The sequence below is a fragment of the Etheostoma cragini genome, chromosome 2, assembly GCF_013103735.1.
Source record: "Etheostoma cragini isolate CJK2018 chromosome 2, CSU_Ecrag_1.0, whole genome shotgun sequence".
In the NCBI taxonomy this organism is placed as follows: Eukaryota; Metazoa; Chordata; class Actinopteri; order Perciformes; family Percidae; genus Etheostoma; species Etheostoma cragini.
In genome coordinates this window covers 4,671,681-4,686,185 of record NC_048408.1, presented here as the reverse complement: position 1 = coordinate 4,686,185, position 14,505 = coordinate 4,671,681, and the positions used below count along the sequence as shown (strand labels likewise).

General features: G+C 40.1%; 2 long non-coding RNA genes across 2 annotated transcripts in view; one reads left to right on the top strand and one right to left on the bottom strand.

The window, feature by feature from the left end:
- Positions 1-14,505, top strand: part of LOC117936915 — a 672,281-nt gene that overhangs the window by 595,849 nt on the left and 61,927 nt on the right. The window lies entirely within an intron of this gene.
- Positions 10,714-14,505, bottom strand: part of LOC117936901 — a 23,612-nt gene continuing 19,820 nt past the window's right edge. The window contains exon 3 of the long non-coding RNA XR_004655049.1: positions 10,714-10,909. This is a non-coding gene — a long non-coding RNA (uncharacterized LOC117936901). The remainder of the gene's footprint in view (positions 10,910-14,505) is intronic.

Below are 14,505 nucleotides of genomic sequence, written 5' to 3'. Positions count from 1 at the left end.
CAGGGGATGATATGTGTGCTTTCAAATCATAATATAGGATTACATGAAAGATAAAGATAAAAAAAAAGATAATTTGTTTTTATTAGTCCCCAATGGGGAAATTACTGCACTACACTCTGTGTACACACTTTTGTTAGTACTCACACACAGGCCTGAAATACACACACATGCTCAGGACCTTTACATGCACTATGCATGGAGAGATGTCAGAGTGAGCGGGCTGCCAGCTGAACCAGCGCCCTGAGCGGTCGGGGGGGTACGGTGCCTTGCTCAAGGGCACCTGGCAGTGCCCAGGAGGTGAACTGGCATCTCTCCAGCCACCAATCCACGCTCCCAACTTTTTGGGTCCATACGGGGATTGAACCAGTGACCCTCCGGTTCCCAACCCAACTCCCTATGGACTGAGCTACTGCCACCCCCAAAGAAGTTGCAAGTGGGTTTTTTTTGCTTGATTTTTCGCATGAAAATTGCCAAATGAGTTCATTTTAAATTGCGGGGTGTTTTGAGTCCTTTCATTCACAGTCTATTTCAAACTGTATTGATACATTAATGCCATTATACATAATTGTGTTTGAAACTAAAAAGAGCTGGAGAGCTGGAAGTGTAGCCTCTCCTAGAATCAGGGGTGTGATTGTCAGTATTAGCATAATTCTGCGTTTCATTACCTTTTTAATCTTAGAGACGACAAACCAATATCAGAGGGACTGGTGCCACTTCATTACTGTCTGCATGTAACGCAGCAGTTAGTACAAGTTCTAACAGGAATCCAATTCATTGCTGTCATTTCTGTGTGTGTAGCTTAAATTATTCAACAAATTACAAATAAAATATCATACAAAGAAATTGTTCAGCAGTAGTAATGATTGAGTGTTATGGAATAAACCCACTACACAATATTCATGATTTGAATTCTTGCTGTGACTGCAATGAACCGCTCTGTTCAAGTGTAATTCACGCTGATTGGCTCTTTCAGCAAAGCCCCAGGTATGCAGTCCAAAGTGGGACTGAGCCGTCTGATCTGAATGAGATTCAGATTTTGTGTTTTTTTTTTTTTGTCACCTCACTTGTTAACATTGAAACATTACACCTGGGTTATAGAATATGAAAAGACGTTATGTCAATATGACACAAATACATTTTATAAATTACACTGTGATGTTTGAAAGTCTCTAGGTTTTGATATAAATGCAGATATAAATGTAACTTAAAAAATATATTAATTGTTATTGATTTTCAAATATTGCATCTGTCAAGAGCAAAACTTATTGTGTAGCCTATTTTGCCGTCAATACTGCCAACGGATTGTTATCACATCAGTATATATTTATGTTTTAACACAAAGTACTGCTTGAGTGCAGTATCTCCCCATATGTCATTTTATGAGTGGGAAACATACATGAGTACAGACAAGGCTAGCAGCAGCAACGCCGCGTAAGACACGTGTGCAAGACAAAACGCCACACAGGCATTGTGCAGGAGACCTGACGTGACTAAATAATATTTCCATATGGACTATCCGAAATTCTGATACCATGGAAAGAGCACTTGAATAGTTTTTTATTAAAAGGTGTCGGACTGAGCCTATAGAAAATGTGTTTTATTTTCAGATATTCAATTTGTTTAATATGAAAACAAGTGAAACTAATAATGAATGTGATGTTTTGTTTAGCAGAATGAAATTATGTTGTTCTATCTCTCTAATATTTCCTATATTTATTAGTCTAAAATCCTGGAATTGCCCCAGGATGGCAGGAGATTAGATGATTCGTTGGTTTGACTCATTCACAGAAAAGTATATTTAGACACCCTCTCACTCACACACACACACACACAAACGCACACACTCCTTTTTCCTTTCCAATGGTATTGATTTACTTGTCTAGCCAACCAGGCGCTCATTCTTGGAGGACATTAGGGCTGAAAATGGTGTAGAGCTATTGATCAGTTCTGAGGCATGACATCATGCACTGAAGTGTTGTGCATATGTGTCTTCTTTCATGTCCACATTTAAAATGAGCATTTACTTATTTTAAATATGTACTTTGGCAGATATTTGGTTGCACACAACTGTGTATGAATGCATGTAGACACGTATGCAGTGTTGCCTACTAGGTGTATGTATGTGTGCATATGTATCTCTGGCTGAGTAAGGGCTATTGGTGTCACTTTGATGCAGCTAGGTTAAGGAAAAGGGCTTGGGTGGGCTTATAAAACAGACGGGTTAGGAAAAGAAGAATGGGTCAGTTAGGTTTAGGAAGAGAAGAAAGCTACAGGTGGTTTTAGAAAAAAGAAGAACGGGACAGTTAGGTTTAGGAAAAGAAAAACGGGAACTATAGGTTAAGGAAAAGAAGAAAACTACAGGTGGTTTTAGGAAAAGAAGAAAGCTACAGGTGGGTTTAGGAATAGAAGAACGGGACAGTTAGGTTTGGGAAAAGAAGAAAGCTACAGGTGGGTTTAGAAATAGAAGAACGGGACAGTTAGGTTTAGGAAAAGAAGAAAGCTACAGGTAGGTTTAGGAATAGAAGAACGGGACAGTTAGGTTTGGGAAAAGAAGAAAGCTACAGGGGTGAACGTCCTGTGATATTTGACATCATCTTTAAGCTACTGCTCTCCCCGGTGCATCCTACTCCCACAGTGAAGGGCTATTTTTGCGTTATATCTCATGCTGACAGCCACTGCTAAGCATTCACATTTTACGAGTTTGGAGTGAGAACGGGTTGGTCAAAGGACCCGGGTTGTCTGAGGACACAGTTCTTTATGAATAAGCAGGAAGTGGAGGAAAGCGCTGATGTCAGCATAGTCTGAGGGAGCTGCGGCACACACAGACTAGCCTGGTGTGTGTGTTTACAGCAGGACAATGTATCTATGGTCCTGAGCCTGCACAATCATATCAGCCCTGATCTAAAAAGCCACACATGTTCCAGCGCTATCTATTTAGAGGCTGGATTTATTGCATCTAACTTATCCTCACGGGAGCAGTGTATATCTGTGTGTTTGTTCATGCATGTGCATCTGTATATGTGTGTGTGTGTGTGTGTGCGTTTGTGTATGTGTGTGTGTGTTTGTGTGTGTGTGTGTTTGTGTGTGTCAATACTTATCTCAAATCCCCCTGTGTTCCAGGCCTATTTGGTGTAATTCAAGCTGATCTTAATCCATTCTTCTTCAGTGGCTTCTTCCAGTAAAGAAGAAGTAAAACTACAATGATATGGTCAGGGTCATTTCCTCCAGCTAATGGCTACTAATAGGTTTCGTTACAGATAATCTGGGTCTAATGACGTGGTTAGCGGCCTCTTACACTCCCTCTGGGGTCAGACGTACTATTGGAGATTCTCCTGTCAATATGTGTTCAAGGCTAAGGGCTTCCTGACTGGTGAAACTGGACTAGACAGGCAGATTGACAGGAGCCTTGCAGGGTTTAGGCTACGCTACATTACTATGCCACTGACCTGAGAAATGAAAGATTCCCCTCTGGAACTCAGTCAATTGGATTAAATTGCCACTTTGCCAAGTTCGGGGTACTGGAGACGTCAGTTTCTACCGAGGATTGTGTTATTTAAAAGAAGTTCAGCACCAAACAATACATTTATTTATTCTACACACACTGTATATTTAGTCAGGTGGTCTTCGAATTCTTAACCAACACCATGCTTGACATTAACCTGCAAATCAACTGTCACATATCTAAACCTTTTAAACCGCCTACACGGGATAAGCGATTTGCTCTCTGCACCGCTGGGTAAGACGCAGAGCAAAGCACAGCGCAGGAATTCCTCATCAAGGGGGGGAAGGAAGTTTGTTTCCCGTTGCTAGGTAACAACATGCTGTTATATCATTGGTTGGGTCTTTGAAAGATCAGCGGCAACTAGGTTAAAGTTTAAATAATTTAGTGAAATATAAGAGGAATATTAATGATTTTTGGCAATGTAACACATTGTTTTGGGACTAGTATAAATACAAGGAATGTGTCGTGCATGTAAACAAAGTCCCATTGCATGCCCTGTTGCCCTATGTACATTAGACTATTGCTTTCTTCACCATGGAGAACAAAATGCAAACTCCCTTGCGGTAACGTTAGCGTGTCACCCAGTTATTAAAATAATGGAACAATATCCAGGTTTAAATGCCAATGTAGCACAAACTGTAACCGATTGTTTCGAAAATGGCAAAAGGAAATGTGAGATTATCTATTTTTTCATCCACTACCGTCAAAACTGTCATGAAAACAAACATGGGATGGGGCTAATCCAAGTGCTGTTATGTCATTGCGACTAAGAGAGCACAATCAGATAAGGGTTTAACAAATAGGAAAAGTAGAAAACATGATATAAATACGGCATTCCTGTTTGTTTCATGTATTAATTTGAGGTACGTTACAGTCCCCTCATCACTCCAAACCAATCTGATTTTTATGTCTTTTATCTTTTATGTCTTTTATGTTCATATCTTGCTTCTCTTATCTCTTCAGCTGAGTGGCAGCTTCAGGGGATGTTGTCACACTGTTTTTATTGTATTCTATTTATTGATGTGTGTATGTTATGTGTTAGATAAATGGTGCTGTAGATGTCAGGTTCAATGTTTGTGTTGTGGAGAATGCCTGTACTGTACAGCAAAATGCCTCCCGGGGACATTGAAGTTTTCTAGTTTTAGGCTGAATCCCATTTCTCCATCTTACCCCTTCCCCTTACCCCTAGCACTTGGCCCTCGAAACCAAGTGGTAAGGGCTAGGGGTGAAAACATACTCTTATGAAATGGGACACAACTTGGTTACATCACCGTATTGATCCCCAACTTCCAAGATGCCGTCTGCAAGTGTCTCTATATGTCGATTGCATGGGTTTTGACAACAGCGTCATGTGCATTTATATAATTTATAGTTATTTTATATTCACTTTGGTGGTGGTGGTGCAGATGTTCTCAACTGTGTAGTCCTTAGGTCTGATTGCGTATGCGTATGTGTATACACACTGCATGGTGTGTTGTATATCTCTTCCAGTTATCACCGTTTTGAAAGTCATTGATGTTCAGAAACACTTTCTTTGTTAACACAAATCTTCTTTATTGCCCAATAAATTAAACATAACAGGTAAAAACATAACATAAAATGTATTATATTATAGAACCATTATCGTCTATTAGAACCATAACTTACATGTCACACACATAAAAAGGCACTCAAATGTGTAAAACTAAAAAAAGGCACAGAAGACCACAAACAAATAAATAAACACAATATAGCAGCAAGACAATGATAATGAATGGGTGCAACATGAACACATGATTTAAGAAACTGGATCAGCCTCCGGGTGTCATCCTGCAGCCTGGTGTGATACAGGACGGTATGTGTAGTATAAAGTGGATCAGCCTCCGGGTGTCCTCCTGTATCCCTGTGTGATACAGGACAGTATATATAGTGTAAAGTGGATCCCCCTCAGGGTGTCCTCCTGCTTCCCTGTGTGATACAGGACGGTATATATAGTATAAAGTGGATCACCCTCTGGGTGTCCTCCTGCGTCCCTGTGTGATACAGGACGGTATATATAGTGTAAAGTGGATCACCCTCGGGGTGTCCTCCTGCGTCCCTGTGTGATACCGCACGGTATACATAGTGTAAATTGGATGAGACTCTGTGTGTCCTCCTGCGTCCCTGTGTGATACAGGACGGTATAAATAGTGTAAAGTGGATGAGACTCTGTGTGTCCTCCTGCGTCCTTGTGTGATACAGGATGATGTTTATAAAGCATGTATCAATGTCTCCAAAGCAAGTAGTGTTGTGCACTGATATCCAACTAAATTCTCCTCTAATGGTTAAAACTGTAGACATGCATTACCTTCAATCAAGACAGAGAAACGCGGGACTGTTGTGCAAATCAGCAATGCAATGGTAATGTTTAGCGGTTAGCGATTAGCATTAGCATAGCAAGCTAGCAATTTTTAAAAGGTTTCAATTAAGAACATGGTTGCAAGTATATATGTACAGGACTGTATAGAGCACAAAGCAAGACTGTCATAACTTTTAAATCAATTATTTAAACTGAAAATACTTACATTTAGGGGTCTCTCTGGTCGATCTGGCAGCCATATGGCTACCCCTCAGTTTCAAGTAAGCTCGCGTCCTCCCTTGGTTGCATGGGCTTTGCACCCCTTCGTCCTACCCCTAGACCTCGATCGAAATGAGTATAGGGAAATCCCTTATTCTCGCGTGAACGTGCAAAACTTAGGGGAAAGGGAAGGGGTAAGACAGAAATGAGATCTACATCATCAAGTCTACATCATGATTTATTCACAGAGTGTACTTAGACATGTTTGGCTGTTATTAATACACCAACTTATCCTGCTCAGCAAAGCCCAAAAACCTTTTACTACATTTCAATGTTTAGTTTTTCTTTTTTTTATATGCAAATGGAAAATAAAATAAATAAAATAAAACATGAGGATAGTATCACACCTCCTGTTGATAGGCAAGGCTAGGTTGCATTCATTTTAAGATACAATATGTAATATTTCTGCATTAAAATGTCTAAAAAAAGTGTATATATTATATATATTATTTTAGTTGTCCAACAGTAAATCCGCCGTGGAACATCCCCCGGCTGGAGTACAAGGCACACATTTTTGTGCTTACACACAGTGAATTTTGAATTTAAACTGATCATTACAGATGCATTTATTTATTCCCATACTTGGACTTTCGCTGGAAATTTTAATAAAAAGTGGTTGCCCTGCTGCATTTAGATTCATGGGCAGGATCCTCCAAAGCCTCCATTTCTAGAGTTCTCTGCCTCACTTCAAAAACAGCCATTAGATCTTTTGCAGCCCACAAAATCCCCAAATCCATTGTGCGCTTGTCAGCACTTTGAATGTAGCATTCCTTTGATCCTTGCAACATAGAGCATAGTGATGTTGGGGCAGCTAACCGGGGTCCTCTCCTTATTCATAAACCCTACTCCCAATCTGACCCCTCCAAAAATCATCCAGCCAATATAACACAGACAGAAAACACTGTGGATATATCTGTGCTCTATTTAGAAAAAAGATGACCTGCTGCAGACGTGGAAGTTAACCGTGGCAAAGTTGTGTGACGCTTGAATCTTAAGAGTAGGCCACAGTGATTAATGAGCTCTCTCTGGGAGTGTGGTGTCTGTTATGAACCAGTGTGTTTGTGTGTGTGTGTGTGTGTGTAAACAAGGTATACTATTAAAGTCATGCCACCAGCCATCCATGTCCTGCATCCATGGATTTCCCTCCTCCCCACCCACCCCCAGACTTCCCTTAAAGTTGGCAATGCTGCTATTTTAGAGTTCAAAGGACCAGGTTCAGTACCCCCACACGTGTAGTAGTCACCTTAGGTGTTTTCTAAATCAAATCAGGCTTCTGTAAGCACTGATAAGAGATACCAGAGATGTGTGAGCGTGCGTGTGAGTGTGTGTGTGTGTGTGTGTGTGTGTGTGTGTGTGGGTGTGTGTGTGTGACAGAGAAAGAGAGAGAAAGAGAGAGAAAGAGAGATTTCAAATGACTTTAATTGATTGTCTTCTTTCCTGTAGCAAAGTGCTGTTAGATATTGGATTTTTAAATGGAGATATTAGAGTGGTCTTTTAATCCATCGGCCTATCTTTCCCGTTTTGTATTAGACACACATCTCTTATAGGTAAAATTTATGTTAGACCAATCACAAGCTTGATCACAACTTGGTTCTTATTCCGGTAGTTTTGGTCGTGATTCATATCACATATTAGCAGTAATGCAAACAGGTGTCTGATAGGAAAACCTATTTGGAAGAGAATATGAAGGTGAATGGTGAAATGATTACTCAACTGTTTGTTGTTAACATCCATCACAGTTTACAGACCCACATCTGCTGTACCTACCGAGGTTGTGGGCTCAGTTTCCCAGCGTAATAAGCAGTCTGGTCTCACAGAAGTCCATGACATGATCACAAACGGATCGTAGAGGTGGAACGGAATGTTTTAAAAGTCTGTGTGGCCACCACGGAAAGCAATGCCAAAGTAAAGTCAATGAGAAGATGACGTTGCATTGAGAGCGACAACGCGAGTAGTATGAAAGCCCAAACATCTGCATTGGGAGTTTGGTCGGGGGGTGGGGGTGGGTCACACAAAACAGGACCTTTCGTGTGTCAAGATTCCTAAACCCAACCCTCAAATTCTTCTTTTCCTAAACCCAACCAACCCGTTCTTTTTTCCCTAAACCCAACCATTCCATTGTTCTTTTCCTTAATATAACCAACCCATTCTTCTTTTCCTAAACCCACCCATCCCGTTCTTTTTTTCCTAAACCCAACCATCCCGGTCTTCTTTACCTAAACCCAACATCCTATTTTTCTTTCCCTAAACCCAACCATCCCGTTCTTCTTTTCCTAAACCCAACCATCCCATTCTTCTTTTCCTAAACCCAACAGTCCCGTTCTTCTTTACTTAAACCCAATAATCCCGTTCTTCTTTTCCTAAACTAACCCGTTCTTCTTTACTTAAACCCAATAATCCCGTTCTTCTTTTCCTAAACTAACCCGTTCTTCTTTACTTAAACCCCATAATCCCGTTCTTCTTTTCCTAAACTAACCCGTTCTTCTTTCCCCTAACCAAACCCATTCTTCTATTCCTAAACCCAACCATCCCATTCATCTTTTCCTAACCCCAACCGTCCCATTCTTCTTTTCTCAAATCCAACATCCCCTTCTTCTTTTCCCGAACCCAACTTGTTAGTTTTTTCCCTAAACCCAACCCGTTCTTCTTTTCCTAAACTAACTCGTTCTTCTTTTCGTAAGCCCAACCTGTTGTTCTTTTCCTAAACCCAACCCATTCTTCTTTTCCTAAACACAACCCGTTGTTGTCCCACCCACCCATTACTTTTTGCTTAACTTAAGGGGCTGTGTTAATTTCACCAAACTCTTCATCATGGAATTTTTTGTTCATTCCATGGAATTCAGTGAGATTAGGTTTGTAATAAGTAACAAGTACGACTTTGTCTCACCAATGTTGCTAGGTTCTAATATCTCAGAAGATAATACATAGTGTTTAGCTGATTGGCATAAGCTCGCTTTTAAAAAAAATAAAAAATGGTTAATTTACCACTGTCTTGTTATAAGCTGACATTCGTATTAACTTCAGACTCATTAGAATCGCAAACTTCTGATTATTACTTTAGTGACACGCTAATGCCAACTCCCACTCTGTGCACCATCCCTTCCTCCTCCACATGTGCTATATCAGGGATTCTTTTTTTGTAAAAAACTATATAGTAATTGGGAAAATAAATACCACATAGCATATCTTACTGTTTAATACAAGGCTGTGGGGCTAGCTAGTCAAGTTTAGCACAAAGGCTGGAAGCAGTGGGAGAAAGCTAGCCTGGCATCTTCCAAAGATAACAAAATCGGTTTACCAGCACCAATAATGCTCACTCATTAACATGTTGTATATATTGTAATTGTTGTTTTTTCTGGGCTCAAAAATAGTTGCTAGGCAACCAGTGTAGACTCCAGGAAGTTACTGTTTGTAGCAAGGTAGTAGTCCTGCCCGTGATAATGGCTTGTGGCTCGTAGATAGTGGTCGCTCCATGTCAAAGTGTCCCTGAGCAAGACATTGAACCCCAAGTTGCTCCCCAGATGCTGTATGAATAGCTGTTCATTGCTCCTACAGTAAGACTGGAATGGGTTAAGAATGCAGAAATAACATTTAACTTCATTGTACTGTATATGGGATAATACTTTTTGAAACTATGTGTGAAACATTAATTTTTGTAATTTATTTTTTGGTATGTAAAATAATTTTCTCCCAGCAGGATTAAGATTCATTGAGCACAGCAAAGTCCCTTTCTGCGACATACATTTAACTGCAAATGGTTGATTCCTTGACGTAAATGTCTCTGACTGGCTTACTCTAGTGAGTGCTATTGTTATTATAACCAATAGAAAGGACTACCTAAACAATAAAAAACAGGCCCCATGCTGTAATGATCTAGAGTTAGCCTTTAACACACAGCAGTTTCTGTTAACTGAGTGATTGATTGGGGTGTTACATGTGTGTTAATGAAGTAAGCTTGCGGTTACAAAGTGGATCCTGTTCAGTAGTGGTGTAGTAGGTGGATGTGGCGCCCACGTGGCTTTAGTGGCAAGCATACCAGAATGCTCAATTACACGGTGTGAATCCCTTAGGTCTGACTTTATACATTAATACCCAGTCATTCATTAGTGTAAGTAGCATATCTGGATATAATCCCTTCTCTCCAGTGTTTTCTCTCTTTTTATCACCAGCTCAGTATCACTTTCCCTGACACTAATGTTCAGGTAATAAATTGAAGCAAATGGAATGTCTTTCAGCAATGAAATCTCTTAATTTTTTTGTCACATCAACACCAAGCTTCACGAGCTGACGTTTCTGTCTCTAGTGAGTCCCGAGATTTAGCTACAGCACTCAATATCAATAACACAATTTCATTCACAGTGTGCTCATGTGATGATTCCCCTGAATATCACCTCAGTGGAAGTGGATGTAACCGTGAAGTGGGTGTGCTGTGTTTCTTTTAAATGATTGACACTCGCCAACCCGCTAAATGAAAAATGAACTCAGGCCGGTGATGAATGAATCAAATGACACTGCGTCTGTTTGAATCGACAGTTTGACTCAGTGTTGCCAGATTGGTCTGTTAGCTGGCAACACTGTTTGTAATACTAATCCTATATTTCCCATGAACATGTGCCTAGCATGTTTGGTATCGATTGCGAGCTACGCTGAAACGGAGAAGATGAATGGAACGGCGAGAAACAAACCAGAGGAGCTGATGTTAAAGTTAAGTTACAAAACACATGTGGCTAATGCAAAATCTGATTGGCTGGTAACTTTAAAAAAATCTACAAGCCATGTTGGCTGGTGATCAAAACACGTCATTTAAAGCCCTGATTGCCACTGCTTTGAGATGTGAAAGCCAATATATAATATAATTAATAAATATAATTTTTTTAACAACAAAAGGGATACAAAAGAGGGAACTCATTGTTTGTTTTAGTTTTTTTAAGGCTAAGATGTCAAAGGGTGGTAATTGGTAAAACTCACAAGCCATTTCCCAGTTTCCTTCAGTGTTTTTTTGCTTAAATATGTGATATGGTTCCACTTTACTTGAAGGTATCTACATAAGAGTGACAAGACACTGTCATACACGTATTATTGGCTTTTATAAACAAGTCATAAACGTACATGACACTACGATTCTTTTAGTAAGTGTCATTTGGTTTTGTCAAGACAAGGTATGGTGAGGGTTAGGGTTAGAGTTAGGGTTGGTGTAAGCGTAAGGGTGAGGGTTTATGTGTCATGACTGTGTCATGACAGTGTCATGTCACTCTTGTGTAGATCATTTTAAGTAGTGTTGAAAGAAAAGTGGAACAAAAAAAGGAGTGTTTTTTGGTCTTTTACCTTACTGTTCTGGCTTTATTCTTACATGATTCAGTCAGCCACCAGCCAAAACAAATAGGTACAAACTCTCCCTCGTTCCCTCTGCCATCTCTCTGCTTAACTCTGGGAGGACTAGGTAATGTTGGCACATATGGTACACTGGGGTTTAAACTTTATGTTGTGGTCATTTACTTATTTATTTATTTTCTCTATTTGGTATATACTGTATTTTAAAAGATGTTGTTGTCTTTGTTGTCATGTACCGTGTGTCAGTTTCTTGCTACTGCAGCAAATGAATCGCCCCTTGGGGACAAATAAAGGTTTTGATTGATTGATTGATTGATGCTTGCGTGATGTTTGCCACCCGTTGTGTGAGAGAGAGCAGAGGGAGAGAGCTAGTGGCAGTGAGGTAAAGATGTTATGATTAGGAGGAAGATTTTTTTTTTTTTCTGTTGTCTCACAGGCTGCATCACTAATGAAGTGTAAAACTGCCATCGAAGCCTTAATTAATGGCCATTGTAAGCGTGAGGGATGCTCGCAACTTCATCCACTTGATCAGTTGGGCATCAATTTCATCATTTATGATGAAATACGTTATGAGAGAGTCCATTTTGCTGCATGTTTTATAATATAATATAATATATCAGCAAGGCCAGTTCATTTTTGGCCTCTCATTAAGTTCCTATTTGCTTGCATACTACTGTATGTGAAACGTTTTGCAAGATATTCATTTATTCATGCAACGGTTTTACTTAAAAAAACAATAATAAAATAGAAGTTAAAAGAGATGATGGTTATGAATGTATCAGTGATGGTCGAGGCTGGTGCAAGACATGCATTTCTGTCTTTGCATGTTTCCCCTTGTAATGCTGCAGCCTTTAAGTTAATCCAACAGCATTCAGTCCACACTTGGGCCATGTTGAAAAGGTTAGGAGATGTTACTCTGCAATAGTTGCTATTGCGAAAAACCATGGTGAACAGGAGGCTTATCTAATGTTAAGTGATGCAAAGGCCTTTAGTTTTGTATTGTGACTTTTACATCAATGTGATCAGCTACCTTGATTTGTCAGCCTTAAGTACTATGTTGTGTACCTGTTTTTTAAAGGTCCTCTCCTTGCCTTACCTAAAATCACATATCAAGACCTATATCCACAACACTGGGGAGTAAGGTCTGGCTACTCAACACATACATTCTAGGATAGGATAAATAAATATGTTCTGGGGTGTTTGCATTTCTTTAAACCAACCATAATCTTCTTGGGCGGCGCTAAGCTCCGGACGCATTGACGCTGGTTATGTATAATGGTCTTGGAAGAAAGACTTGTTTCGGTGGAACATTGGAACCCAACAATATAAAGTGTCAGCTACAATATTAAATGAAGTTAACTGTTCACACAATATAGTGACAAGCTATTTCAATTAGCTGGATACATGGTTAAACGTCATTTGCTCTTACCAGTGTATTGCAGTGTGTACTTGGTCCATGGCAGGGATTTGCATGGCATGGACGAAGTACACACAGTTGTCCCAAAACGACCCATTTTGATAGTAAATAAGTGTAAATTGCATGTAAATAGCGCAAAGCTTGCAAGCTAGAAGTGTGTCCTTGTTTCCCTGAAGCAAGGCATCCGGGGCATGAGTCACACCCCAGACGTCAGGCGATCACTCTAGAAGTACTTCCATTAATCCAGTATATGCCTTAAGTAACCAAAAACAAAGACACAGTCAGATCTTTTTCATATATATACACTATTTATACACATGTTTCTACAGTTTCTCAATCGATTTTCCAGAAAATATAGTATGCCAAAATATTTATCAATATGAAATTGCATATGCTATATTTGATGAGTCTATCTATCTCACCCACTCCAAAGGCCTAGACCCCTAAGAGTGATGTTTTCCTCTGGGCTTACAAACTATTGGTCCAGGAAGGGCATGCAAACTCACAGTTATAGCACATCTTAGGTATAATAATACATGGCAATATGATAATAAAAAGATATCAAGATTCAAGATTGATGGGGTTGGAGCATTCAGGTGTCCAAATGGCTAGACAAATATCCAAACATTACAGAAACACGTGATTAGTTTAATCAGCATTCATTTTATTGATTGGAATCCTTCTTGTATTCTTTCATTGGTGCATTTGCGTGGCGGGAAGGAACAGATAGGAGCATTACAATTGTTATGTGTCTCCATAAAGCTTTACATGCATCCTGCTCTGCTGCCTTAGTATGGACGGGACACGAAGAGAAGAAACTGATGGGTCAGCAATACTTAACACAGCCATTTAAATGCACATTCCGTCTCGCTTTCTCATAAATACACACACAACGCGTTTGGGCACATGCACACATACAAAGTAATATATTACCTCACATAACCACACACAGCGTTTTGTCTTGTCCGCCATAACTTTTAGAAATAATCCCTTGGCGTTGTGTGTTTTTTTCTGAGGGTATCCGAATGAGAGTGCGAGTGTTTGCATGTAAATGTACACAATTATGTATATCCACAATTGTGTGTGTGAGTGTGTGTGTGTGTGTGTGTGTGTGTGTGTGTGTGTGTGTGTGCGTGCGTGCGCCTCTTGCGTATTGTGAATCCTCTGTCAGCACATCGTGTCAGGGACTGACTAGGACTTTCAGAAATGCAGGCACAAGCACATCTTATTTGGATTATGTATAAAACACTGATAGAGGCCGTCTGCTTGCATCAATCAGGAGAGCGAGAGGAACGAGACAGAGGGAGGCAAAAATGGGCTGGTAGAAAGAGAGAGAGAGACAGAGAGAGAGAGTTGAGGGATGTCTAAGCTGTTGGGGTGAGACAGGAAAAGGAGGTAAAGGTGTATAGGGCAGAGCTGGTTGAGTATCTATAGAACCGCTTAAATATGCAGAGGGGAAGAACAGCTCGGCGGAGAGATGGGAGTTAAGGATTCAAAGAAAGAGTGGAGAAAGGAGAGCAGGGAGATTAACAAAGGTGAGGTGGTGCATGAGAAATTTAGTACGCAGAGTGGTGGATTTATAGGGGAAATAGAGAGGATGAGAGCAGGAAAAGGGAGACACAGAGCAATGGGAAAGAGGGATGGTGGAGGAGGAGGAGG